This window comes from Scardinius erythrophthalmus (genome assembly GCF_964197995.2).
Source record: "Scardinius erythrophthalmus genome assembly, chromosome: 24".
NCBI classification, from domain to species: Eukaryota; Metazoa; Chordata; class Actinopteri; order Cypriniformes; family Leuciscidae; genus Scardinius; species Scardinius erythrophthalmus.
The window spans coordinates 20,887,965-20,913,979 of record NC_138244.1 but is presented as its reverse complement, the minus strand read 5'-3'; the positions used below and the strand labels follow the sequence as shown (position 1 = coordinate 20,913,979).

The 26,015-nt window shown below is 39.7% G+C and overlaps 1 protein-coding gene across 6 annotated transcripts in view; it reads right to left on the bottom strand.

The window, feature by feature from the left end:
- znf469 (zinc finger protein 469) overlaps positions 1 to 26,015 on the bottom strand; it is a 377,504-nt gene that overhangs the window by 30,737 nt on the left and 320,752 nt on the right. For 4 of the 6 annotated variants that reach the window (XM_081356733.1, XM_081356735.1, XM_081356732.1 and 1 more), the window contains one exon: positions 20,327 to 20,508. The gene's annotated coding sequence lies outside the window, so the exon portion shown is untranslated. Of the gene's footprint in view, positions 1 to 1,411; positions 1,545 to 20,326; positions 20,509 to 26,015 lie in introns of those variants that run through there. The other 2 variants (XM_081356736.1, XM_081356737.1) reach the window with 2 other exon arrangements.

Genomic DNA, 26,015 nt, shown 5'->3' with positions numbered 1-26,015 from the left:
ATGAATAAACCATTTGCCTTGAGGGCCACTGAGGAAACGCTGTCACAGGCCATTACAGGGCTCAGCAGCAAGGACAAACTAGGGTCTGTGATTACACTGCTCTCACTTTCCCTTCTTTCATTTTGTGTATCCCTACCTCTCCATCCAGGTCAAGAAGTCACCCTTGTCCCGCAGCTGCTTTTGTGCCTCTCTTTTTTGCTTCTACCCACGTTCTGCCATTCCCGAAGTCTGCTATAGCGTTGGCAGGATCGGAATCCCACGGCAATAAAGTTGTATACCAACTACAGTTAATTGGTTGAGGGTGGGGCCAGTGCTGGGCCAGCTAAAGGCCAACAGTCAGGCCCAAATCCAGAATAGATCCTTTTCATGTCTCTGCCCCTCAAATTTTCTACATTTTTCCTTACCTCAGTTGGACAAACAGCTTTAACTTCACATGCAAATATAGTTGCAGTCTGGGTACAGTAAGAAGTACACTACAAATTCAAACCTCTTGTTCAAAGCTAATTTGACTTGAAAATGTGCAGAACAAGTTTGTCTATTTCTGTACTCTTTTTAAGAAGGGAGTAATATGAGTGGAAAAAAGGCTTTTAAGAATCCAATTTCTAGGGGAGTGACCCAACTAAAGTCTCAGTTGTCTATCAGGCACTCTGACTCCAAATGGGAAGGTGATTAAAATGATATACTAGCTCGTAACATTTTTTGAGAAGTTTCTGAAATGTTAAAAGTGTCCAGCCACCCTGCAGTAAGAATAAGAGTACCTTCCCCAAAGGCTCCTAAAAAAGGGACAGGAAAAACTGCTTCATAAGATACTGGTATGAGCTTTTATCTCTGCTGTGGGGTTTGGGTGGTTTGCAGGGGGTTGTTTATATTCTGTAAAAAAATATTTCACTTTGGTTTGATGAATGTTACAACATATAGTCTTTTAAAAGCTGGGCCTGGATCTGTTCTCTGCAACTTTGTCAAGGAATTTGTGAAACCGCGTCTGAGCAAGTCATTCACTGCCAGTCAGCTCTGTAATTCCTCCCCACCTGTGATGCGGTTGATCCGTTCGGATGGTATTCCGTTTTCAAAAAAACCCACATTCTTATGGTGGGAAGAATTACACTCCACCGTTATGAAAGTGCCACCTATGACCTGCGCGTCTGGAAGGCAAGGAGTGTTAGCATAGCACACGTACTTTGCGTTAATGCCATTAAACACATTTATCAGCTAAGCAATGCTATGTTAGGCTAAGTCAGGCTATGCACGGTAATTGCATCCTCTGTAATCGAGTCCTTGGCAGGCGATGCACTGCTCTTTAAGTCTAAGCAGACGTCTGAGGCCAATGTAATTGCTGGCAATTGCAGCACCACACAGAGGACAGTGAGGAGGGGGAAGAGAGAGAGAGAGTGAGGAAATGAGGAGTCCTCACCTCAGCAGCTCCTGTTGAGGCTGGAATGTTGGGCTTGGTGCAAGAGAGGCTGCCAGCACTGCTATGCAGGTCAGTGGGAAGGAGAGGGAGGGAGGGAGAGACCTGGGTAGATCCAGTGTTCCTTCTCTCAAAATTTCTTTCCACTCTCTGTCTTTATCTGTGTCCCTCTCAAAATAGAGTCAAAAAAGTTTTATTGGTGTATTGCTGGAATATAGTGCCAAGCCATTTAAGGTACTTATGAAATACAAATTTACTAAATAAATAAAATAAAATAAAAAAGTTAAAGAGTTAAATGATGGGGATATTACAAAAATATTCTTTTATTTTTTGTACATTTTCAAGAAAAAAAAAATTGTTTTGTGCTTCACCACAAATAGTTTTTGGATTGCTTAGTCTGTAAATGGTCATGGTTTGTCTTGCCCTGGTATTTCCAATTGTAATGAGATACTTTGCCAATTAATCTTCTCATTTTAGGCTCCAGCAGAACTTAACATTTCTTTGGTTTAAACTGTCTTGGTTTTATTTCCCGTGTTCCATGTGCTTCTAGGTAGTTTCAGGGCGTCAGACTGTGACTAAATGGTATAGTATTAACAACTTTTGTTATATTATTAGTTTAGACGTGCATTAAATGTATCAAAAGATTTTTTGCACATTTGTATTCATACTACTTTTTTTTCATAACAAATAACAGAATCCATATACAGTGCAATGCATAAGTGAATACACCCATGCTAAAGTTGACTAAAAAGAGGAATAAAAAATCATATTTTGGAAATTGAACTTAATGCCTTAATTTAAAAAATTAGGAAAAATCCAACCTTTAAGGACACCAATTTTCTTTGTGAATGAATAATGTATCGTAAATAAATAAATGTTCTTCCTTAAAATACATGGTGCATAAGTGAGTACACCCCTATGTTAAATTCCCATAGACGAAGGCAGATTTTTATTTTTAAGTATTTTTTTTTAGGATACTATGCATCCTGATAAAGTTCCCTTGGCCTTTGGAATTAAAATAGCCCCACATCATCACATAGCCTTCACCATACCTAGAGATTGGCATGGGGTACTTTCCATAAGATCATCTCTCAATGCAAATCAAACCAGCTATTAGGCTTACTGAAATAAAACCATGCCAATCTCTAGGTATGGTGTATGCTATGTGATGATGTGGGGCTATTTTAATTCAAAAGGCCAAGGGAACTTTATCAGGATGCATAGTATCCTAAAATAAAATAAAAAAAATACTTAAAAATAAAAATCTGCCTGCCTCTATGGGAATTTAACATAGGGGTGTACTCACTTATGCACCATGTATTTTAAGGAAGAACATTTATTTATTTACGATACATTATTCATTCACAAAGAAAATTGGTGTCCTTAAAGGTTGGATTTTTCCTAATTTTTTAAATTAAGGCATTAAGTTCAATTTCCAAAATATGATTTTTTATTCCTCTTTTTAGTCAACTTTAGCATGGGTGTATTCACTTATGCATTGCACTGTAGTTTTTACCATGGCATTGAGGTGCCATGCATGGTTTTACATGTGGTTATCATGATCTACAAATGTATGATGCAATGGAAGACTAATTTTAATAAGAAATTTCATTAACAATTTCAATTTTGTTAATGAAAAATACATTTACATCTACATCCCAGCTCAAGCTACTGGTAGTGTCAATTTAAGTTACTGTAAAACGTGCATTTCCAAGAGACAAAACATGTTATATTATTAACAACTCTGCTACCCCAGTGCTACCAAATCAGGTGCTGTTGCCACCATCTGTAGAACACTAGTGCCACTGCTCTCAAATGTTGTAGCAGTGTGACTTAAGGGTCTCTTTCTATTCTCCCTAGTTTCTTTTCATTCTATTGAAACATTTTGAATAGGCTGGCAAAATGAGCTCTTGACTCCTACAGAGGTCAGGGCATTTGCTAGATTTCAAAACCCAAATTAATCATCATCTATGGTGTGCTATTTTTAACCATATCATTTTTGATATCATTGGGGCCATTGGCTTCTTCAGAATTTAAAGTTTTGTGATAGTTGTTGATGGGTAACGGGAAATTTACTCAGTTCTGGCTGAGTATTCAAAGTTACAGAATACTTACAGAGTATTCTGAGGAGCTTTAGTTTTTGTGTGATGTGGTCATGGTTTGAATTCAGGTCTTTCATGGGATCTGTGTAAATTGATTTTCAAAGTGCCTTTTTAAGATATCATTTTTTTGGATCAACAAGTCTTGTAGTGCATTTATGTCCCCTCCAGGCTTCTCTAACTAGCCTGACCAGAAGGACTTTCATAGTCAACCAGCTTCATAAGAAAGACAATGCTGGCTGATCATGGCTATTACAACATGATCAGCACCTAACCAGGACTAACTAGCCTAAACCAGCATGAGAATTAGTTTCTGTTTCACTTTACAGCTGATAGGTGAAGGTCTTCTCTCTTTTACTCACCACAATTCAATGTCACCATCTGTGCTTATAGTTTCTGGTTTTCTTCTGGAACTTTTCTCAGGACTTTTGAGTAGTTTGTTGACAGAGTTGGTCTCCCTCTATAATAGGGTTGCACGGTATACTGACACTTTATAAAAAAAAAAATAAAAAAGAAAGAAAGAAAAGGACTGTATAACGTCAAAGGGTTGGTATCGATCCAACCCTACTCTAAATCATCTCTGAGCTACTGGACAGAAGTGGAGGTGGTGAGAAGTTTAGGCTTGGGGAAGAAGATCAGATTACCTTTCATTTTTTTGCCATCTATGTACATAGTGTGCAAAAAGAATATCTCTGGATTTGCAATTACATATTCATTATGCCTGCTTGCTCTTGCTGGAAACTCAACTTCCTGGATTTATTCTAAGGCCCTCGTCGTAGCGGCAAAATGCTTTTTTTCATGAGAGAGTTTCAATGCATATGCTAGATAAAACTAGGCCCAACTAACCTAATTCATAACTTACAAATCCAAAACTTAGAGGTTTTCTGGCTTAATTCAGGCCATTAAACTTTGTAGATGCTGATGGTTGCTGCTTGGCAGCTGCTAGTTTATTAGCAATTCAAGTGTAATAAAATCGTTGTGATCTTTAATCAAAATGTAATAATTTGCTATTTCTCTAAAATAATGTTTATTTTCTGTTAAGACTGTGCTGGCTTATCATGTAGCCACTGTTCTAGCAGATATCCTGTATCATTGCAAATACGTCATATTGTGGAAAAAATTACGCAAAGTTCGCAATTCAACAGAAATTCACAATGACCTTACAGTTAATTAGTCAACTAATCATTTAGCCAACCCACTGACTAGTTGATTTTAAGTCTGAAGTCTATTATTGTGCTTCAATAAGCTACAATCAAGGTAGCACTTCGTCTCACTTTACGGTCAAAATGTCATCCAGATCATTATCTTGTTGTCTGCTATTTTTCTTCTCCTGTCTCTGTTTTTCTTTCTATCTGTCTTTATCTTCCTCCAGATACTAGCCCTGGGGGCCGGCCATGTTTATGCCTGTACAGGGTCCTGAGCTTTTGGATGTGTGACCTCAGATTTTCACAAAGGTCTATGAGCCAATTCAATGCTTAAAATGCTTGGCTAGAGGGCAGAAACAATGTGACATGTATTCCAAAGGTGTTCTTCAGTATCTTAAAGATAGGTGAAAATTGTTGGTGGGGAGTGAAAGAAAAAGTAAACAAGAGAGGAGAGAGAAAAGAGACACATGGCTTGTAGTAAATTAAACAGACGGAGGGAAAACCGAGTGGCCTAAGATTCATAGCTACTTAGGGATGTACGAAATGGGAGGTTGAGGGAGATAGAGAGAAAAATGGTTATGCCATTGGGTCTAATAAAACTGTGTCTGTTATTGCATGTTTCTAAGCACTAGGTGCTTTTACAAGAGTATAAAGACTCACAAAAATCAGGTCAAAAGAAATGGTGTAATGGTGACTAATAATGATATTGGTTACAAACTATCAAGCTTTGACTCTACACTACCCGAAAAATGATCTTACTATTATTTGTATATTATAAAGAGATGAACATGTTTGATTATTGCATGCTGTAAATGTGTGGAAAAATAATGCAAAAATTGCTTGTTGGAGAAAGTAGCAATGCTACTAGAATAGGTAGACTGTTTTGAAAACAGCTGAGCCACTGTCATGCTAATGAAAAATGTTTAGTTGGCTTCTCCCCTACACTGGCACACAGACACCATACAGACGCTTGATCAGAGAGACCAGACTTTAATAGGCATGCCAGTGGGCAGCTGGCACAGAGCAGGGTGGCTATTTTTAGACTGAATGGAGATTAATTTACGCAGAAAAATAACTTTCTTTCTTTTTCTCATTCACTCTGTCTGTTTCTGCCTTTGCGATCAGGGCCTCTGTGGTGGTTCTCACGTTTCCCTTTCCCTTTCTTTCTGCCTCTGTCTCTTATCCACTTTCTTTCCATATTTTCCACACATTCCTGTTTTCCTCCCTCTCTCTCCTTACTCAGCCCCTTTAAATCTGATGTAATGCTTACCCCCAGATACCCTCATACTCCGCTCGGCGCGAACCAGCTGCCAAGACCCCTGCTTGCATCTGTCGAGTGATCTGTATCCCTTCTTCGTCACACATAACACGAACGAGAGAGAAAATAATCTCTAAGGTGGTCAGAATATGCATAATGTTCTGGCCGGTTGCCAGGGAATTGCTATGGTTTTCTGGGTGGCTGCTAGGTGATTACTTGCTAACCCCCGGCAAATTTCTACTCTGTTGTTACCCTTAGGTAGGGGTGGGCAATATGACCCAAATTCTTATTTCACGATAATGATATATTTCACAATATAGTTATTTTTGCTTTAAATAATAATAATCAAAATTTTTGAGATCATTAGGCTTGCTGCGATAGTCAGTGTTACCGTTGTTCAGCCGCAACATCGGTTACATCATTCGCCCACTATGGCACCACCCCCCACTGTCCTTTTGATTATTTATAGTAATAAAAATAAATTAGTTCAGTTAGAGAACAGACACTACAACTGAACGTGTCTGCTCAATACAGCGTGAGTCGCAGCACAGATCAGTAGCAGATGTCAGGTTTCATTTATCATTCATTTATATCAAAGCGAAATGTAATAGTGCCTATTTGGCAATATATTGGATTTAAACCCAATGCTAATAGGGAACCTGCAAAAAATGTGTTGTGTTTTTCTAGTTCTTCATTAAAAATTATAATAAATCCATCATTCAAGCAATTGCCACACGAATTGGCGCTAATTTAAAACGGGTGTCCACTGGCATGGAGCGTTTTCGGTTGATTCCTACGGAAGCTCAACTTTCATAGGAATTAATTGAAAACGCTTGCTCTGCTCCGCACCGCTATGAATACCCGTGTGGCATTTCGAATTAGCGATTTAAAAGCGAAGTGCAAAAGAGGCTGGGTTCAGTACTCATGCACTCTATGAGCAGAAGCATGCTCTTAGACAGCGATGAGTTCTCTTTTGCTGCTTATTGCATTTCAACGGTTTAAAATCAATGCTTAAACGCATGCAAATGATAACGTCACATTAGCGTAACCGTGGTAGAGTCAATAGTTCGATTTCTACCGGTTAACCGTGCCTACTGGTATATCGCGCCCAACCCCTACGCATGGCTTTACATTTGTAATAATAATAATACGGTAATACATTTCTTCTCTACTTTGGCCTCAAATTATCTATCGTAAAAACAGTGTACTAATCAAAACATACGGGACCCTGTTAACAGGACCAGTACAATTTTAACACTATAGAACTTTATACTTTGTGTTTGTGCAAGCTTAGGCCTGCTCATATTGCCATTTGCCACACTAAGAACAGAAAGTGATGACGAAGCTGACTTCTGCATTCGCACACACATGCCATCATCTCACAAAACTCCTGTCCCAGGTGCTGCAACAGGGGAAACACGCTCCTTTGCCTTTTACAGGGCTCTTTCGCCCTGACCCGTGACACTTTATTGGGACACAGACTGCAGCTACTGTAGCAGTGCTTACTGGCTCAGTAGAGCCGAGCGAGCTGCCCTATGATTCACAACCGCCAACGATAACCTGCCAATCACAATCAACTTCTGCACGAAAAGTAGGGGTCGAAACTCAACTCAATGCAAATAATTGAAAGCACATGTTGTCTTTTTTTTTTTACCACTGCAATTATTTGGGAATGAGCCGCAATATTTTGCTGAGTGCAACACACAGAGCTCCCCACTCCCCGGGAGAGAGTGGAAAACTCCGCCTCAGCAGTACCGGTGAATATCTCTTATAATGATAGGGGCAGGATAAAATAGACGACTGCTAGCATGCTATTTAATAACCAGAGGGAGGATAGAGTCAGGGGCGTAACAGCCATTATAATGGCCCCCCACCCCCCACATTTTGGGAGATAACAGCTGAGTTTTGCTTTGCTGCAGTGCAAATAATAAACTAGGTGGCCACTTAAATGACAGCTTTAAGACTAAGCAGACGTCTGATACACCCAGACTGCAGTGGCAGTCGATCAAGCAAATAATCAGTAAGCGATAATTCTAATGGCCACTTACTTGGCCAACACTGTGCAAAAGTTATGTCATCAAAATAACATTAATGTGTCATGCTGAGAAGTTTTATAATGTATCCCCCTATATAAAGTCTAATATGGGTTCCTGAAGCATGTTCTGAAGGAACTGGCTTTGTCATAGCAAGCAGCAGTAGAGAAACCAATAATGACCCTTTTTTTCTGTCACCACCATCTTTTAGTCTGTCACAGAGACTGAGTATTGTGTGGATTCAAAGTAATGGAGGGCAGAAGAGACAGATAACGGGAGATTTCTCTGTGTAATGAATCCGATCTTCAAGCAAAATTAACTGGATGAATATTTTAATGCTACCGATCCTAAGCTGAATTTTGACTCACACCATGTTCGTTCGTCGGCCAGAGAAGGACTGGCACCCCGATTGAGCCTGGTTTCTCCATAAGTTTTTTTCTACATTCTCTCACCTGATGGAGTTTGGGTTCCTTGCCACTGTCACCTCTGGCTTGCTTAGTTGGGGACTCTTAATATTCAACAATATCATTGATCTGACAGAACTGCTTTATAGATTAAATAATTGATGATCTTTACAATGAAACTGAATCAACAACACTGAACTGACTTCAGCCGAAATGCATCATTTTCCATTTATCACTGTAAAGCTTTTTTGAAACAATCTGTTTTGTATAAAGCACTATATAAATAAAGGTGCCTTGACTTTCTAACATACTCGGCGTGTGTAAGAGTATACTGTGTACGTGTTAGATATAACCGAATAACACACCCCTGCTCAGGTGCATCATGGCAGCTGACACAACACAAAACCTTTTAAGCATGCTTAAGCATTCCTATTAGAGGTGTCACATATAGAGCCGTTTGTGAACAAAACAATTCCATTGTCGAGGGAACTATGTCTAAGGTGTTTCACCTTTCTGGCTGTGTTTAAGGCACTTATGTAGTTAGCATTCTTGGAGATCTGTTTCCCACATAGCATATGCTACCTTAAAGAAGTTTTGAGGACTTCTTGTATGCCTTTTTTCCCCTTTGATGTAAATTGACAAATATAGCTGTAACTATAAACTAGCCTAAATTGCATTAGGCCTATACCTCTATGGATCCTGGAAAAAATTCAAAGGTCAACAAATATATGATTATGCTGTTCAAATGAGATGATTTAATTATAGTAGGTAAACATCTTCCCTTCCTAGGTTACCATAAATGGTCATCTTAGCAATGTGTCTTTGGGACTAATCTTAATGTCCCGTCTCAGAGAACAGCTAAAGGCAAACACACTCCACTCACATGGACACCCACATACACAAGACTGTGGGACAACCGCAATCATCAACTCATCACTTTGGACTGTCAAAAGACCTAAGTGTAGATTGATGTCTGATCAGATGTTGAGGGTTCACAAATTAAAGTGTTTATTCGGTGGCAGAAGCCTCTAGACAGCTATTAAGTTTTCATACCAACATCACATGATGGGGAAGTTTTGATGCCCATGTGTGTCCGGAAGAATCCCGTTCTTTTATCCTGAGCCATCTGTGTTGAGAAGTCACAGATGGTTCATATAACAAAGGCTTTTCCCCTCATATCCTTGGTTATTTAAAGCCACACATTTGATAGGAAATCAGACTTCTAGGGATTGTATGGAGATTGAACATTAAAAGGTCTTGACCTTAACAAGAACCAAGATTATGCTAAATGTTAAATATTTTCAATACAGATCACAGATAGAGTCTTGGTATGGGATGTACAAGAATGTACAGCCTAAAAAGAATGGGAAGCCTAAAGTTTTAACTTTGAAAGTTTGAATGAACGTTGAGGCCAGAAAGATACTCTACACAAGTATGCAAAGTTCTTTGCAAAGTTATTTGCCATGGCAATAGTTGACCTAAAAGCGAACTGACCATAGAGAAAGATGCACACTATATCTCCACTTGCGGCAGAGCAGAGAATGTAATGTTATTCTGTGACTTTTGTTCAATGTTATGGTAACATTGTATTCCAGAATTACTATCCTTAATAAGTCGCCTTGGAAAACAGAAACTGCCCCATGAATGAAAGTAAACAGAAAAAAGCCAACAGAAACTGTTCATCTCATCTTCCCTATTGCGATGTACATCCAAGTTAAACAAAAATGTATGGCGGCACTTTATTTTATCCATCGGGAATTGATTGGATTGTCACTCACTGCAATCTCATGTGAGTGACAGGATAAAAGAAAGGGATTATTGTCTAACTGGCGAACACGTCATCAGTGAAGAGATGTTGCAGGGGGAAGAAAGTTATTTTTATTAAAGTTTATAAGGGCATGTGATGATTTTTTTTAAACGATGATGTGCACAGCTAAATAATTTATAATAACCACTGCTTTATTCCATAAAATGTGTCCATTTTGATTTCATTGTGAGCAAGAAGTAGAAGAGTGAAGAATCACACTCCTTGACCTTATGACCTGGTCAGTCTACCTCAGGACATTCCACATATGGGACTTTAATATGTGGGCTTTTCCAAAGAAGAACCTGTTAGTACTGGTCATAAAAGCATCTAGGGGTGCACATTAGCCTGAGGTAAAAGAGAAAGTGGCACGTGTGGCCGCCACTCCCTCCCTCTGCTGTTAACCTTCCCTCTTACAATTTCACCCCTCCCTCCCCTAGGATTCTACCCATCAGACCTGTTCACTTTGTCCCTCTCCTCTTTTTTTCTCTTGCTCCCACCACCTGTTCCTCCTTTTCTACACCTGCAATGTCATAAAAACAGGCATGGAAAGAAAACGAGTTTACATAGCTATTTATTTCAGCTTGCACACAGCTGGAGCATCTCCAGTCGCATCTTCATGTCGTTAATGTCCTTAACACATTCCAGATCCTGTATCTGTTCCATCCATTGGGCGGCAAATACTGTTGACCAGTAACTGTTTTCTATAACCTCAAGTGGGTCATTGGTGTCTTACAAATCCCAAGACATTCATTTTGATATGTCAATATGTATATGTCAATATACAAGTGTGGTGAGCAGGACGAGGCAGAGGGCCGTGAGGCCGGTGGCGTGATTGATAATGAGCGACACCTGCGCGACGCACCGGTCTCGTATCTCTCACGGAGGAGCGACGACAGTGAAGATTGAGAGAGGCTAGGCCTGGATTTTGTTTGTGTTTTGCTATATGTGACAGCAGTGGTCTGTGAGGTTTGTATTTATTTATTTTATTATTAAAATCTGTTGAATGTTCGCCGGTTCCCGCCGCCTCCTTCCCACAATAACGAACTTTGCTACAATAAGTAACTTACATACCTGAGAAAGAATATAGTAAGAAAGAAACTTCTTGCCATGAAATTGAAAATAAGCAATGAAGCTGCTGGAAGCAATTTCTGCAGCACTAGTGGGATGAAAAGGTAATCCAAAAACCCTAATCAAACAATTTAACCAGTTAATCAAAGTCTTAAGAATTACTGGAAAATTCCAGGCAGGTGTGTTGGAGCAGGATTGGTGTACAGCAACTCTCAGGCACTCAGGTAGGACACACACAGGACAGGTGGATGCATGAATAAAAGTAGTGATGGACAGATGAAACAGCATTGAGATGGAGGTGCAAAAACAGAGTTGAAAAGAGAGGGAAGTCCGGGCTTGAGTCTTTCCCGCAAAATCACTGGCGCTGATGTATGAAGCATGCTACACTGACGCTCCAAATTTACCACCTAAGTCATAGACGCATGATTCACTTCAGCCAAGAATCTGCATTTATGAATGATTGAATTGTGTGTGACTGTTAGAATATACCTCTTTGCATACTTGTATCTCAGAAAGCCTCTGATAGTCTGCTCTCATGTGAGTGAGTCTTTTGAAAAATTAGCTTTAAGTGGGCAGTCCACATTAAAGTGTATTCTGGCCAGGGAAAACCTACTTACACACAAAGTGACAATCACATTTTGTTTATTTCTGCAATATCTACTCTGGTATATCTGACATTGGCAATTCCTCAAACAATGAATCTACATTTGTGCTCAAGGACATCTCATTAACTTGCTACTGAATGTCTCGAATGACATTTGGACAACTCTGTGTCAAAATTCGGTGTGTAACTTGTCCTGCACATCAAACCATGAGGCTTGTTGAGGAGTCTGCAATTACTTTTCTAAGCAATCAGACTTACCATTTCAATCGGCAAACAATGTAATAGCAAAAAAACAAAAATCTAGAGGAATATCAAAGACTTGGGGATGGGCTTGTTTTGACTTGAGCAGGTAAGTAAAGCACCAAAATAGCACTCAGAATACCCTAGCAACCACTCAGACCACCTTAGCAACTGCATGTGGCTGTGTTTTCTTTACAGGCAAATTTCACTGTTTTCTTCCAAAAATGTGAAAATCTAATTCGAATTATTCTATAATACAGTTACTGACCTTTGTAGATGTGAGACATTGTATAATGCCTTTTACTCGCCTTTGATTCCTTGTGGGAAGAGAATCAAAGTGGTGGTTCGCTATGCATCAAGGGACGTTTTCAAAGATTTTCTCTTCACACAACCCCTTGCTTCCTCACGGACTGTGTGAATGTTTATGAATGAGAGCTGCTCGAGGGTGTGTACAGGATTTGCCAAAATGGCTATGTGGTGCACATTTGTCTTGTTTGGTGTGTGCCAGTGTTTACACAGCCTCATAAACAAAGACGACCATCCGGAAGTGCTCAGCATAGATATGCCTGACCTCTTTCACCAGCTAACTAAGCCGTTAAGAGCCACATGCTATCTTTAACCCTTACTGATGCCTGTGTGTGTGTGTGTGTGTGGCAAAAAAAAAAAAAGTGCAGTGCCTCGGACACAACCAGCTGTCTGATACATTTAAGCACCGGTAACATCAAGAAGACCACATACATAGTGCACATCAGATAAACCAACATGTTTATCTAAACTAGACACACTCCATTTGCTTTTGACAGACAATATACACAGACGTATTACAATTCTTGCAATTCAATTCAAGCACACTTTGAAAAAGACACGCAAATAGAAACTGATGACATAGCACTACTAGTACTGTGAAACCAGACATATTAGCTTTTTCTGAAGCTCAAGGTCAAGAACGTGACGTGGGCTTCTGGATCACAGACAGTAAGCTAACTAGCTATCAATATTGTATCTAATTTAGCTAATTTTTTTAGATGTTTCTCACTACAACTTCCTTTTCCAAGCACTTAACAGTCCTCTGAATAACCATATTGATCTTTGCATAGAAAAAAGTCTCATTTCCCACGAATCACTCCTGAATAAGCCGTTTGAACCGGTTATGCTTACTCTGACCCAGCAAACATGGGTGTTTGAGGCACAAACACTGCAGCGTCTGGGCGCACCCATGGGGAATGTGACATCAGGGCCTGACTATAGCAGCTGGGCTCCATGCAGCATTTACAGGTTAAAACAGTGCCACAGTGGTTTCCCCACATCTAAGAACTGCCCTGGTGGCACAGACAAGGCCAGATTCAGGTCACTGAACAGGACAGAGGCACTATAATGGATTCAAGTGTGGATACAGGCAAAACCCTGTTCCAAAACCTAGTGACCTCAAGTGACCAGTACATAGACAGCTTGCTTCTATATCACCATCTAAATGAAACCTCTTATGTCACTGATTTAAAAAGCCTCTTCATCAACAGCAACTCATTCATCCAGAAATGGAAATTGTCATCATTTGTCATTGTCAACATGGAGATATATTTTCTTAAATGACTTTTTTTTTTTTGGTGTGTGTGTGTGTGTGTGTGTGTGTGTGTGTGTTCCACAGAGGTCATTCAGGTTTGTAATGACATGAGGGTGTAAATGATGACAGTTTTCATTTTTGGGAAGCAAAAAGCCCTTCCACAAAGCTATTAGCAAAGTGTACAGATGATGGTCATTTAAAGCAAGTCATTTTGCCATCTTTAATCATATTATCCTGGGATATATTTTCTCAAAATCTTATGTGGGATTTTAAAACGTTTAATTGTACATCCAAGGAATATCAGCAGACAATATTCCTTAAATATTTATGTTCAGTTATGTTCAGTATTCCACACAGACACAGTATGCAAGTTGAAATAAGTAGGGCTGATAGGTGATGCCCATCTTCATATAGAATTTGCCAAAGTGTGTTTGTCACAATACATGAAGGATACATGTCATTTTGTCCAAAATTGAAGGCAGCATCACAAGACAAAAGTTAACTACAGCTAAGAGAGAGAAAGAGAGATAGATGTTAAAAAGTAGCTACAAACAATGAAGTTGGTAGCAAAAAAGAATGCCAAAGATTTGTTTAGACTAAATATAAATTACGCTTATGCAATCTAACAAACAAGTGCTCTCCAAGAAATATGAAAGAATGTGCAAACACATCATTGAATAGTGAATTAAGTGTTTGCATAGTCTGTACAAACACAAACATCCATTCAAACTAAACCACATTCCTCTGAAGTGTGAGGTGTTGGGCTCAGTACAGTACAGTAGTTTGAGACAGGCAAAGTGTCTCAAAGTACAGTTATTACAGTTAAAATCCTTATGGAATAGCCATACGTTAACTCCTTCCCCGCCATTGACGGAAATTTCCGGTTTTCTGTGTTTTCACTGTTATACTGTAGGGTGTGTTATTACGCATCTTCTGAAAGAGTAACTGAATCTCCTGATCAAAATACATGTGAAGAAGAACCAGAAACAAGAGATAGCATATGTAAGCAGATGCATATGTAAAATAACACAATCATCAACATTAAACAGCAAAAGTGCCTAACGTTACCGAATGAAATGTCGACCCAGGACGAGGTCTCGATGGACTCGATCTACTCCATCTCCATCGTTCTGAATCCGATCTGGATATAGTCTTTGACAAAACACGCTTTTCTCAGCTTTTTGCTCAAAATGTTGCTTTTTTATGAAACTTAACCAAATTCAAGTGTTGATAAAATAAAGAATGCATTAAGCTAGAATAAGCTAAAAAATAAAATAAAATTAAAAGCAGAGGGTCTGTTCTTTCTTTTGATATATATTGCATGTTTAGATATTAATACAACTAAATAATTTGGGGGCCATGAAAATTTGGTGAAAATGCTAGCGGTGGCAGGCAACTTAAAAAATAAATACAAATTAAAAATCAAATAAAAACCCTGGCGGGCAAAGAGGCTCATGGATTTGCTCCTTTTGGGGTTGGATCTTTAACATTCCAGTTACCAGCTCAGATCTATTCCACATATTCTTTTAGCCAATCAGAATCGCTCATCAGCCATTTCCACAGGTCTGCTGGTCTTGAAAAAGAAAATCTATTTTCCCCCACGAAAGACATGACAGTGAGTCCTCTAAAGAGCTCATGGTTTTCTTCTTTGAATAGATCATGACATCAGCTTTGGGCAGGTCAGCTGTCTGCCTGAGCAAAACAAACGTGTCTAAACAATGCCACATCTGGAGATGGAGAAGGGTGATTGAGAGAGAGGAAAGAGTATGGAAAAGAAAAAAAAAACAGGGGGAGGGAGAGAAAGTAGAGGAGGAATGTGGCGGAAGAGAGTGGAAATGAAAAAAAGGGGAAGCAGCCAGCTGTTTTGGACATGTGCCAGAGTGTCTGGGGATGTGCAAAGCTCTAGTTTACGGGAGATTCCCTCACACAGACCTTTCTGAACGTTTAAACCCCCAGCCATGTGCATGAGCGAAAGAAATAGCATCTTGTCTACCTCACTCTCTAAGTCATCATTGACACACTGCAAATAGTAACACACACACACACACACACACACACACACACACACACACACACACACACACACACACACACACACACACACACACACACACACACACACACACACACACACACACACACACACACACACACACACACACACACACACACACACTAAATTACCTCAAACAGTTCAGATTTTGACAATTCTACTGTTCTGGTACTGGTATAAATCTACACACTCGCACTTCATTTATCCATCTAAATTAATTATTTAATCCCAATCTGAATTTTAAGGCACTATAATCTTTTTGCACAGAATAACCTCTTGTCATGAGTTGCTAGCAGGTCCTGAATGGTTGCTAGGGCATTGCTAGATGGTTGAAAGTACACCTCCAAGTCTAGATATTGCTCAGGTCCATTTTTATTCTGTTTACGGAATTCTTTAAACTATTTATCATTCACCATTTTGAATGCTTAGAAAAGTAATAAAACACTCCTCAATAAGCGACACCATTTTAAATTGAATTCATGTCTGTAGCACAAACTTTATATCTTAGCAAACACTACTAATTAATTACCAATTATTCATGAAGCTGACACATTTTCAAAGCAGTCCTATCTGACGTAAAAATGTGATTGTGTGTTTGTATTTCTGCTTGGGTTTAAATGTGGCAGCATATGTGTTTAACTGACTGCAGACACAATTCTCTCTCTCTCTCTCTCTCTCTCTCTGTGGCTCGGTAAACCCTACATTATGGGGACAAAATGTCCCCACAGAGATGGCAATATACGAAATCCTTTTCCTTGTGGGGACATTTTTTGGTCATAATGAGGAAAACTGCTTATAAATCATTATAAGTGGTGTTTTTTGAAAATGTAAAAATGCAGAAAGTTTTCTGTGATGGGTAGGTTTAGAGAGAGAGAGAGAGAGAGAGAGAGAGAGAGAGAGAGAGAGAGAGAGAGAGAGAGAGAGAGAGAGAGAGAGAGAGAGAGAGAGAGAGAGAGAGAGAGAGAGAGAGAGAGAGAGAGAGAGAGAGAGAGAGAGAGAGAGAGAGAGAGAGAGAGAGAGAGAGAGAGAGAGAGAGAGAGAGAGAGAGAGAGAGAGAGAGAGAGAGAGAGAGAGAGAGAGAGAGAGAGAGAGAGAGAGAGAGAGAGAGAGAGAGAGAGAGAGAGAGAGAGAGAGAGAGAGAGAGAGAGAGAGAGAGAGAGAGAGAGAGAGAGAGAGAGAGAGAGAGAGAGAGAGAGAGATCCTTTATTCTACATTTATTCTACATACTTTTTACAACCCCTTTATTCTACATAAAAAATGTGAATATACATTATTCCTTCACATTCACATTAAACGCACATTTAAAAAAATAAAAATAAACATGTATTCCATGTTCTTAACACATTCAATTATAATTCACCCATTAAAAAATTTCATTACCAATTAAAACCCAACCCCCCATACTCATTCACTGTAACCAGTGCTTCCTTAACACCCCATCTCCATTTAAAGAAAATAACATTATTAATATGCTTATGTAATATGTATATTCTATAACCACTCGTGCTTCCACTAAGGATTTGAATAAAGCCACCATACAAATGTCTCTTCCTGCATTTTTTTCCTGATGAGATTTCAAAATTGCTAATTCAGCTTGACCTATGACAAAATTAGCAATTACACATTGTACTTGTAAACATTTCCTATAACAACAGCCCAATATAAATAACAGAGAGAGAGAGAGAGAGAGAGAGAGAGAGAGAGAGAGAGAGAGAGAGAGAGAGAGAGATCTTTGTGCTTAAATCTTTGGCATAACTGAGCAAAACTGGTACCACAACTTTCACACGTCCACACATAAACACACTCAGCAAGAGGCCAAATCCCTAAACTGTCATTTCATGTGCACACTACTCTAAACACACATCCCTGATTATAATGCCATGTTAAACATTTAGAAAGCAGATTTCCCACAATGCTTTTCTACTATAGTCATGCTCTACCATATCTCTTGTCACAACAAATATCTTGGCCAAAATCATCTACAAAACAAAATACACTTCAAAGGCCTATATCAGGAATCGGTCAACTTCAGACATTTATCCAAGGAATACTCTTTCCTGTATAACCCTTCATTTGCTTTATCAATTTTACTGTCTCTCTGACATACTCAATCAACATTACTTCAATTGATTCTGAAGAGGTGGATTTCTCTCAGGTCACCCTCAAGTCTATTGGATTATTTTGCTCACTTTATCATCCGACAGTTGAAAAGGATAAGTTTGATCACTTGCAAAAAGTTACTTTGTGAAGCATAATACTTAGGAGTTAAGAATTTGTTCAAATGACTAACTGCAAGTTTGAACAATCGTAATGATAATAATGCTTGCCTTCATGACACAAGCCTAATCCGCAAATTGTTTCTTTGGAAGGTTTTCTAATCACATTAAATCAAGACCGGTTTTATAAGGCTCACCACTTGAGTTAATAGAGGATAAAATACTATTAGAGCCTAATGTTTTCCAAATTCGAATAGGGAGCATGCAATTTTTATTTGTTTTAAGGGAATGATGCATTGGTAACTGCGGATCTCCTGAGCAGTTAAAGTTAAGAGCTCTGCTGCTGGTTCCATTACGGCTCAGAGTTTGTATGTGTTTGCACGTGCACAAATGCAATGGCTTCAGGAATCCTCACGGGATAGGGTTAGAGTTACAAATCGTTAGGCAGTGGTCAAAAGGTTGACTAGATTGTTACGCCTCACCCAACTGTAGACCCCCGGTAGCAGTGTTAACAAGGAATGTGTGAAACAAACAATCATATGCACCAGGAATACAGACAGAGAACAGTAGACACTGTTGGACAGGGGTCTCCCTAACCCCCCGTTGTTTTGTTTGGGATGATACTCTATATAGATTTCAACAAAACAGAACAGGAGACAAAGAATCTCTGTTGGATGTAGCCCAAGAGACTGCTTGGCATTTTGCAGTTAAGATACCACAAATCCTATATAAGCCTATGGAAGACGGTGGACCATGTCTGGACAGGCTGGATTGACTCTGGTATGTTCTGCATTGCAGTGACCTGGCGTTTGGGGCCATTGGGAAGTCGGAAATGCTTAATGGTTTGGTTTGGATGGGCGGATTGACTCCAGAAAAAATTTACTACAGTTTTTACTGGTATCTAGTGGGGCTTAGTAACCAAATACCACTTCTTCTCTCCAGTGTTCTGGACAGGAACTTCTTTACTTGATGAAGACACATTATCCAGACTATAGTGAGTTTCTCTCAGCTGCTGTCAGTAATACAGTTAGGCAGGAGACACTGGGACAGGAAGAACCAGCTATGGTTAAAGCTTTCATGATGCATCCCTTGGTCCATATGTACCTTTATCTCACAGTCCTTCTATTATGTCCATACATCCCTTTATCCTTGCATCTCTATGTCCCTGTGTCCCTCAAGTGAAACTACCAAAACTTTACCAGCCAAACACAACCATGAATCTCCCCCTCTTTCTCTCCACCTCCACTGCCAGCTCTGGAAAGTTCATTTGTGACAGTAGGTCCGTCTCCTTCGCTCTGCACGTGTTTTTTCAATTAGCCAAGGCTCCTGTACACTATTCAGAAGAACATTTGGGAAACCATAATTCTCATGGCCCTGCACAAAAAACTAATGGAAACTCGCTTAAGATTTTTCCGGGGGTGGTTTCAAAAAGAGCCATTACCCCAAGAGGGGAGCGGGGGGTTTGTTGTATTCATCCCAGAGATGAAGGGATGAACTGGCCAGAAGATTAGACAGACGAACGGATGGGTGGAGTGATGGACGGATGCATTACGAGTGAGAGGTCAAGCTGGCCTTTCTAAAGGTAAAAAGAAGTCAGACAGACGTAGAGATACTCAGAACGGAGGTGAACGAGTGCACGGATGGAGAGATTTTCCTCAGAATGCGGATGAAAGCTGGCCGGTCCGGATCTGGAGCGGGCCGCAGGGAGAAGGGACATGTCCAGAGGACTCAGATCAAAGGAGAGAGGCGGCTGAGAGACAGATGACGGGCCATCCCCTCCCCTCCATCCCAGAGTCTCTATTTACACAGATGAGTTTGAAAAGCCTTCAGCAAGATTCTGACCTTCAGCACAGCAAATAAACACACACACACGCACTCATATAAACATGCTAATGCAAATTCATTCACACACACCTGACGGTGTATCAATACTCACAAATGTTTACATGTGCACGTGTGTTAAGCCACACTCACACTCACATGAACATTCTCCACATTTTGTGTACACACATACCTAAAATATACATATCATCTTTGTACTTCAAGTTAGCTAAAACTCCTACAATTGCACACTTAACATACTTCTGTCTACTAAAGTCCTTTACATAAAGTAAACCTCAGCATTGATACATGGAAATCAATTTCTTCTCTAGGCTGTCACAACCATAAATAAAGTCATTAGTATTGCTCCTATTTTCATAGATCTTGACATGAAATGGTTTTGTAGGAAGAAAATAGTTTAAAAGGCTGCCTAAAAGTGCACAGTAAGTGTGTGTGTTAGTATGTGTCAGTGTGTGAGGACACAGACCCCCCATGCTGACAGACAGACAGACAGACAGACAGTCAGACAGTCAGACAGCCAGACAGACAAATGTCTACTTTCAATAATAACATTAGCATTGGCATTACAATGACAGCAGCAACTCTTACCTACATGCTTGTGAAGTCTGGGAAAGTGAGAGGTTCATATCTGCCGCTGCAGTTCCTGTGCTGCACGTTTAGACCCAGAGGAGAGGGAGAGAGAGAGATAGGAGAGAGAAAAAGAGAGAGAGAAAGAGAGAGAGTGCAATGGAGCAGCGCAGCCCCCAGTCCCGGCACTCCAATTCTACGTTCTGAGGATGAAAAGAGAAGTCTTCATTACCAGCTGGAGACCACGCCTCCACCTCTCCCCTCTTCCCTCCCCGCCGCTTCCCTCTCCCTCCCAGCCAGTAGCAGGACGCAAAGTTTGTCCCAGCCAAGAGAAGGCCAGTGATCTGCCAAAGCAAACCTTCAACCACAACCAACTGCCAGTACAGTGAGAGAGAAGGCTATGACAGATCCAGTCGAAGGGAGCACAGTAAAGGGGCTAGACGCACTTTTTGATCAGTGTTGTTGAACTCATTTTAATTAAGGCTTGCTGTAGGAAACGGGACATCAAACAGACTGTCGGTTTATGGGAAGGCACAGCTCGGAGCGCATACACATTTGTGCGTGTGCCAATGTCCTCTTTCATGCAGCACTGGTGCAAAAAAAGAGGATATTTTGCATTACTTATGAGTCAACTTTGAGTTTCCCCTCTCCCTCTTGTCATCTGTCTCTTGCTTTCCACCGTTGCCAAAGTGAATGTTATCCATGGCAGTCAAGAAAATCACTCTTTTTAGGAGAGCTGCATGCCGTCTGTAATTATAAGTGGGGTTGGGCATGAAGTCTGCCTACAATCCCAGCTCCGATGCCACAACACACACACACATTTATACACGCCCTAATGGGAGTGTGAGCCAAACCAAGCCAGTGTGCTCGCACTCCTCCACTCTGAAGCACAGCATGACAGTTGAGACTATATTTTTAGCATATCCAAAACCTTTTTTATTCATATTGAAATTTTCATAGGAGAAATTATGTTTGCCTTGAAAAGACACAATCAATGGAAGCATTCATGGCAAACGGAATAAAAAAAAAACCCTCATAGACGCTCCTTTTCCCAATTATTTCTGTGTGCATGCATTACAGGGCTATTTTAAAGTGAACGTTTAAACTTCTGGGATTGTCCTAATTGAGTTACCGGTATGTAAATGAAGTCTGGGGTTGAAATGAAAGCTAATGTTCTGCTACCGTGATGTGTCAGTTCTGTGGCTGTGCCTTGCAAAACGCTCTTTTCATCCTACAGTAAATACACGCAACTGTTTGTTTGCATCGCTGTCATGGAAATGAAAATTAAATCAAGTCGTATAACTTTTTAGAATAAAAGAGAGACATGAATTCAGAGCCAATTTGAAGGGAGAGATATAATTATGATTTATGTTCTGTTTTATTATCTGAAAGATTTGTCAGTGTTCTGTTTATAGTTGTTGCACATACAGTGAAATTTGAATGAGATGAACAAAACCCGAGAATGGTGAGAAAACATGGAGAGAATTAAAGGACCAGTTTAACAAAGCTTTACAATATAAAATTGTTCTTCACAAATAAGGCTTCAAGCGGAATCACATCTTATGTCTGTACTTCCTTTAATAAAGCAAGAATCCTGCATGTAATTCCTCTCCTCACCACAAGAGGACCACTTGAGCAGCTTGTACATTTATAATCCTGCAGGAAAGACTTTCAGTCAAACTGTTTGCAGTGCAAGTTTCAGGGATGGCAGTGAAAGATAAAACAAAGCGAATACACAAAAAGATTAAAGATTACCAAACCACCTTAGTCTTGACCAAAAAAGTCTGCATAATGAAAAACCTATATATACTTATCACATTTATGTTTCATAGTTTATGTTTACATAATAAATACTGCAAAATAACTTGCAGAGATAAGATTCTGCCAGGGATTGATGATTATTTTATACCTACCAGTATCTGAATAGCTGATTCTGGCTGTAACTTTAAGTGTGAAGTCTGGGGACAGTTGCAAAAACTGCAAAAAAAAAAAAAAAACTCTTTAAGACTGGACATAACTTTATGTCAGTCAGGTATACATAAAAACGTAGACTGGTCAAATTTGATACCGAAAAGTAAGACTGAATACCCCTAACTGACTGCTAGTTGTTTTTACTAGTTCTTAAGCCACAGTCTTAACATAATGGCTATGTTCATGCAACTGGCCCCATGTCTTCAAATTAATTCCCTTGATTTTGCTTGGATCTGCCTTTTTGAGTATAATAATATGCTAACTGACAGTGTTGGGTGTAGTAATGCAGTTATGTAATCAGAGTACTTTTTTTTTAACTAGTAAAGTAACAGATTTAAATTTACAGCAAAATATCTGAGATACTTTTTCAAATAACACAAGTTACTTAGTTTTCCCATTTATTGACCGACAGCTCTCCTGTCCCCATGTTGAGAGAAATGGGGAGTAAGTGCAGAGGCGTTGTGTGTGAACATGATGGTTATTGTAGTCCTAGACTAAATGTGAGCAGGCATTTACTCACCTCACTTGCACTAAAGATTCAGTATTCCTCAAAATGAACAAAATGCAAACTGTGAATATTACGAAAACCTGCAATAATTAAAGGTTAAATTACACAAATATACTTTATGCATTTAATCTCACTTTATTAACCAGTGTCTTAGCTGCTGACCTTCGATGACAATTCAATCATACTAATAAGCTAGAAATGACTTTTGATAAACATTTTTTTTTTATTATTATTGTTGATGTAAGAGTGTAGAACTAACTCCTTCTGCGATATAGAACAGCAGAACAGATGAAAGGTTTGTTTTGAGCTGCGCCATCTACTGTACAGGAGCGAATTTCCATTTCCTTCAGCCTGAGGCTTATTCATTTCACTTTTGTGTCAAAGGGCCTTCAAATTTCCCAAAATGTTTTTTTTTTTTTATATAAAAAAAAAAACAAGCAAGCCAAGCCCAGATTAGAAAGTAATGCAAAAGTAACGTAACACATTACTTTCATTAAAATGTAACTAAGTAACAATTAGGGAGTAATTTTTTAAAGTAACATTCCCTAGCACTGCTAACTGATATGAGAGCTGGGGTTGAGTTATGGTATGTCTTTCTGAAACAGACGGATGTAGACAGAAAAACTAGTGGTTGATTTATGCTGTTATAAACTGTGATTGAGGTGAATTGTGACATTTTTCCCTCTAACGCCACTGAGTTTTAAGAGAATGATGATTTGACCATGTGTGCTGCATGACTCATGCCAGATTACTAGCAGTGTGCACGTGTGTATAGAGTGTAAAAGATAAAAGAAAAAAAAAGATAAGTAGATAAGTCCAGCAAGGCTCACGTGTGACAAAAAGCTATCAATACATTTGGATTCGCAGTCTACAAATTTCTGCAGTTTTATCAACATCTGGGCCAGTTCTTCAAAGAAGAATATGTGTGTGCGTCATGTGACTTATTTCCTGTGCGTTATTCTCAAAGGTCTGTTATAGTGTGTATAAACAGATGATAGTAAGTTATGGATGGTTTTGGAGGTATTGAGATTAAACTAAGGCCCTGTCCCAAAAGGCTTCACTTACGGTCATGTGGACTTAAAATGGCCGCCGCGTGTGCGTGATTGTGAAGTCCACAAGATCGTAGGGTGTCCCATTTGTCATTTCAGGTTTCAAGACAAGTCACCTTTATTTATATAGTGCTTTGTCCAATACAGATTGTTTCAAAGCAGCTTTGCAGTGATAACAGGAAAATAATGCAACAAAGTTTGTTTTGGCTGTACAGATATACATGTACAGTAGAAGAAAATACTGTCATTGTCCAGCTCAAGTATGTTCAGTGTTCCTCAAAATTCAGAAGGGTCGATATTCACCCTCAAAAGCGCACTTTTGCTGAGCCCGCACTGGAGCAAGCTTCGCAGCAGACTTCTACTCAACAGTCAAAGCGGAGCTACGTCACGAAAGTAGGAAGACCGCTAGTGTTTAGGGTGCCATTTGGGACTGGGCCTAAGTGTTACGGTAGACTGAGCTATGCCCTGAGGAAAGCCATAACTAAGCTGTCATTTTTGAGGTGTTTCAGAGTCAGGAAGGCCACTGGCCAAGTGGGGAATAGATTGCCCATTTCACCCAGTAGTCCCATTTCTGTTCCCTGAGGGGATTTATTTTCCTGCAAGCATGCTCAAGGGGTGGTATAAGACATGCGAAGTGTAAAAAACTGGGGAGTTGTGTCAAAACAAACATTTTAGTTAGTTTTTCAGCTGACACTTTTATTCATGTAACCAAGTACAGTCACTCTGTAGGTTGGACACATAAACTTTTAGTTACCAGCCATGATCTTTAACCACTAGCGTTCACCAAGATCAGTTATTAGCTTGAAATACACAGATGAAGGGCACTTAGTTGACCTGGTCTTGACTGTAGCGAGCTGCAACTAGACTAACAACTAAACAACTAAAAACTGCTGCGCATCACATTACAGAGACCTAGCAAAAGCAACGCTGAACACTGGGGACAATACTAGAGCAAATTTGGCAGTTTCTATAAAGGGACTGCAGACAAATGCTATACAAATATTTTTGAAAAAAATGTATATGTCGTACAAGTTTAAAAGCCAGGCTCATTTCAAGATTGTTGCTTGTGCACTGTGCGACATCAAGTATCTTTTATACCAGACTATACGATTCACATAATTGCCTTGATTATGATCCCAAGTTTCCTGTTGAAATCTTGTAGGAGGAGTCACACTGCAGTGTTCCGCTCCATCTCGCACAGCACCTTGGATGGACATGTTCGACACATGCATAGTACAGTTGCTTTTTTTACTCTACCAGATGTCAGAGGGCAGCACTGAGTTATTTCATTTACAGGACATTCGCTGGGATGGACAAAACTAGACAAGTAGTGGATCCGCCATTGCATGCAAAGTTTAGAACAAAAACACACTCTCTTTGACTACTGCGCAGTACATCACACCTAGTCGTGGGTTTTCAAACCTGTCTTGGAGGACCCCCAGTATGTATCCCTTATCTAACACACCTGATTCAACTCATCAGTTGAGTCAACTCATTAGTAGAGACTGCAAGACCTGAGTTGGGTGTGTCAGATAGGGGAGACATTCAAACTGTGCAGAGCTGGAGGTTCTCCAGGACAGGTTTGAAAACTCAAGACCTAGTAGACTCTTCTTTCTCAACATTAACATTAACAATCGTCCACGTGGTAACACAAATCGGCCTGTTGAAGGGCAAAATCTGCAGTCTTAGTGTGACGTTCACCAACTGTTGCAATCAACCTTTGCCATTAAATTATACTTTAGCTGTTCACATTCTGCAACAATCCACGTGCTGTCCGTGTGATGTAATTTTCGTCAACGGGAGGGTCTGTGGACGGTGTCTTTAATAAGGTAACTTCTTAAGTGTGGCATTTTCATACTGAATCCACTATTAAATGTGTTGCTATGCTTCTCAGAAGAATGCAGCACATTACTTCATTATTCCTTAATTGCCTTTAGTCTCTAGGCTTTGGAAAGTGAACAAAAGCTGTAGGGGATCCCAACAAACAAGCCCATGACCATTGTTAGTAGTAGGTACTTCTGTCTTGCAAGGGGAAAAAATATGATATTTGCCCAAAACCCCTTAAATCAATGCAAGTTGTAACCAGTATAATGTCAGGAGAAAAGAATCTCTCTCAGCAGGTCATTACTCTCTGTGTGAATAAATCTAACAGGACACTCATGACATCAACAGAGACACCCTG